Source organism: Arachis hypogaea, chromosome 12 (genome assembly GCF_003086295.3).
Source record: "Arachis hypogaea cultivar Tifrunner chromosome 12, arahy.Tifrunner.gnm2.J5K5, whole genome shotgun sequence".
NCBI lineage: Eukaryota > Viridiplantae > Streptophyta > Magnoliopsida > Fabales > Fabaceae > Arachis > Arachis hypogaea.
In genome coordinates, this window is record NC_092047.1 from 74,324,725 (window position 1) to 74,328,891 (window position 4,167).

General features: G+C 34.1%; 1 non-coding gene across 1 annotated transcript; it reads left to right on the forward strand.

The window, feature by feature from the left end:
* Positions 1–279: 279 nt before the first annotated feature.
* Positions 280–387, forward strand: LOC112730887 (small nucleolar RNA R71). The gene has a single exon (XR_003166690.1). It is a non-coding gene; the product is annotated as a small nucleolar RNA R71 (small nucleolar RNA).
* The last annotated feature ends 3,780 nt before the right edge of the window (positions 388–4,167 follow it).

Here is a 4,167-nt window from a genome sequence, read left to right on the forward strand (position 1 = left end):
AGAAATCATATTGACTTGCTGAGTCAATATTTTATTCTGAGCCAATATGACATTCAGAGTATCAATTTCAAGAACTCCCTTCCTCTAAGGCGTCCCATTACTCACAGGATTCCTTTCAGAAGTGTACATGAACTGGTTATTTGCAACCATGTCAATGAGTTCCTGAGCTTCTGTAGGTATTTTCATTAGGTGAATGGATCCACCTGCAGAATGGTCCAGTGACATCTTAGATAATTCAGACAAACCATCATATAATATATCCAGCATGGTCCATTCTGAAAGCATGTTAGAAGGACACTTTTTGGTCAGTTGCTTGTATCTCTCCCAAGCTTCATAGAGGGATTCACCTTCTTTCTGTTTGAAGGTTTGAACATCCACCCTAAGCTTGCTAAGCTTTTGAGGATGAAAGAACTTGGCTAAGAAAGCCATGACCAGCTTATCCCAAGAGTTCAGGCTATCTTTAGGTTGAGAGTCCAACCATATTCTAGCTCTGTCTCTTACAGCAAACGGGAAAAGCATGAGCCTGTAGACCTCGGAGTCAACCCCATTGGTCTTAACAGTATCACAGATCTGCAAGAATTCAGTTAAGAACTGAAAAGGATCTTCTGATGGAAGTCCATGAAACTTGTAATTCTGTTGCATCAGAGAAACTAATTGAGGCTTTAGCTCAAAATTGTTTGCTCCAATGGCAGGAATTAAGATGCTTCTTCCATGTAAGTTGGAATTGGGTGCAGTAAAGTCACCAAGCATCTTCCTTGCACCTCCACCATTGTTATTGGTTTCGGCCATCTCTACTTCTTTTTCAAAAATTTCAGTAAAGTCCTCTTCAGAGTGTTGTGTTTTAGCTTCTCTTAGCTTCCTCTTCAGAGTCCTTTCAGGTTCCGGATCAGCTTCAACAAGAATGTTCTTATCCTTCCTCCTGCTCATGTGAAAAAGAAGAAAACAGAAAAGAAGAGGAATCCTCTATGTCACAGTATAGAGATTCCTTTATGTGAGTAGAAGAAGAAAAGAAATTTGAACACAGAAAGAGGGAGAGGGTTCGAATTTTTAAGAAGAAGATAAGTGTTAGTAGATAAATAAATAATTAGAAGGAGGTGAGAGAGAAGAATTTTCAAAAATAATTGAAAAGAAAAGAAAAATATTTTTGTTTTTAATTTAAAATTTAAAATTAAAATTCGAAAATTTTAAAAAGAAAAATGAAATTAAAATTTAAAACAATTAGTTAATTAAAAAGAAATTTTGAAAAAGAGGAAAGTGATTTTCGAAAATTAGAGAGAGAATTAATTAGGTAGTTTTGAAAAAGATATGATTGAAATAGTAAACTTTTAAAATCAAATAAAAAGTCAAGTAGTTAATTGAAAAAGATTTGAAAATCAATTTTTGAAAAGATAAGAAGTTGGAAAAAAAGTTAGAAAAGATTTTGAAATTGATTTTGAAAAAGATGTGATTGAAACTTATTTTGAAAAAAAATTGAAAAAGAAATTTAAAAAGATTTGATTTCGAAAATTAAAGTTGACTACTTGACTAACAAGAAACAGAAAGATATGATTTTAAAATTTAAAGATTGAACCTTTCTTACTAGGCAAGTAACAAACTTGAAATTTTTGAATCAATCACATTAATTGTTAGCATTATTTCGAAAATATGAGATAGAAATAAGAAAAATATTTTTGAAAATCATTTTGAAAGTTTCAAAAATCATAAAAGGAAAAATGAAAAAGATTTGATTTTTGAAAAAGATTTGATAAAGATAGAATTTTTAAATTGAAAATTTGACTTGACTCATAAGAAACAATTAAATTTTAAAAACTTTTTGACTAAGTCAAACCAAATTTTCGAAAATTATGAGTGAAATAAGGGAAAGATTTTTTTTTTTTTGAATTTTAATAAAGAAAGAGAAAAACAACCAAAAGACTCAAAACATGAAAATTATGAATCAAAACACATGATGCATGCAAGAACACTTTGAATGTCAAGATGAACACCAAGAACACTTTGAATTTCAAGATGAACACCAAGAACTTATTTTTGAAAATTTTTAAGAAAAGAAAAATATGCAAGACACCAAACTTAGAAATTTTTAATGTTGAGACACTAACAAATTGAAAATGCATATGGAAAACAAGAAAAGACACAAAACATAAAAATGCAAAGATCAAACAAAGCAAATCATCAAGAACAATTTGAAGATCAATGAAGAACATTTGATGAATTTTCGAAAATTAAAGGGAAATTAAAACACATGCAATTGACACCAAACTTAAAAATTGACACAAAACTTAAACAAGAAACATCAAATTTTTTGTTTTTATGATTTTTTAAAAAAAAATTTTGTATTTTTCGAAAATTATTTGGAAAAAAAATTAAGGATTTCGAAATTTTTAATGAGAATTCCATGAATCATGCAATGTTAGTCTAAAGCTCCAGTCTAGGAATTAGACATGGCTTACTAGCCAGCCAAGCTTTCAGTGAAAGCTCCGGTCCAAAACACTAGACATGGCCAATGGCCAGCCAAGCTTTAGCAGATCATTACATACAAAAGCTAAATTGCTAAGAAAGACAAAGAAGCTCTTCTCTAATGATAGTTGAAACCTCGGTCCAAAGGATTAGACATGGCTTTACAGCCAGCCAGACTTCAACAGATCATCATGAAACTCTGGAATTCATTCTTAAAAATTCTGAAGCCATAGAATAATTTATTTATTTTAAAAATATTTTTTTTTAAGTTTTTTTTCGAAAATAAAAATAAAAACAAAAAGCTTAAAATTAAAATAAAATTACCTAATCTGAGCAACAAGATGAACCGTCAGTTGTCCAAACTCGAACAATCCCCGGCAACGGCGCCAAAAACTTGGTATGCGAAATCGTGTTCGTTCATTCCTTGGTAACGGCACTAAAAACTTAATACGCACGTTCATAATCTTAGCTCTTTGTCACAACTTCGCACAACTAACCAGCAAGTGCACTGCGTCGTCCAAGTAATAAACCTTACGTGAGTAAGGGTCGATCCCACGGAGATTGTTGGCTTGAAGCAAGCTATGGTCACCTTGTAAATCTCAGTCAGGCGGATTCAAATGGTTATGGTGAATTGATAATTAAAATATAATTAAAATATAAAATAGGATAGAAATACTTATGTAATTCATTGGTGAGAATTTCAGATAAGCGTATAGAGATGCTTTTGTTCCTCCTGAAACTCTGCCTTCCTGCTGTCTTCATCCAATCATTCCTACTCTTTTCCATGGCAAGCTTTATGTAGGGAATCACCGTTGTCAATGGCTACTTCCCGTCCTCTCAGTGAAAATGGTCCAAAATGCGCTGTCACCGCACGGCTAATCATCTGTCGGTTCTCGATCATACAGGAATAGGATTCAGTAATCCTTTTGCGTCTGTCACTACGCCCAGCACTCGCGAGTTTGAAGCTCGTCACAGCCATCCCTTCCCAGATCCTACTCGGAATACCACAGACAAGGTTTAGACTTTTCGGATCTCAAGAATGGCCGCCAATAATTCTAGCCTATACCACGAAGACTCTGATCGTAGATCAGGAGGCTAAGAGATACACATTCAAGCTTGTTTACATGTAGAACGGAAGTGTTTGTCAGGCACGCGTTCATAAGTGAGAATGATGATGAGCGTCACATAATCATCACATTCATCATGTTCTTGTGTGCGAATGAATATCTTAGAGAAGAAATAGGCTTGAGTTGAATAGAAAAACAATAGTACTTTGCATTAATTCATGAGAAACAGCAGAGCTCCACACCTTAATCTATGGTGTGTAGAAACTCTACCGTTGAAAATACATCAGAACAAGGTCCAGGCATGGCCGAATGGCCAGCCTCCCCAAATGGTATATGAATTCGAAAATAGGGAAAAGGGCTCTTAGTGCAATAGTAAAAAGTTCTACTTATACTAAACTAGTTACTAGGGTTTACAGAGATAAGTAAATGATGTAGAAATCCACTTCCGAGCCCACTTGGTGTGTGCTTGGGATGAGAATTGAGCTTTCATGTGTAGAGACTCTTTTTGGAGTTAAACGCCAGTTTGTAACCTGTTTCTGGCATTTAACTCTGCTTTGCAACCTGTTTCTGGCGTTTAACTCCAGAATAGGGCAGAGAGCTGGCGTTGAACGCCAGTTTGCATCGTCTAAACTCGAGCAAAGTA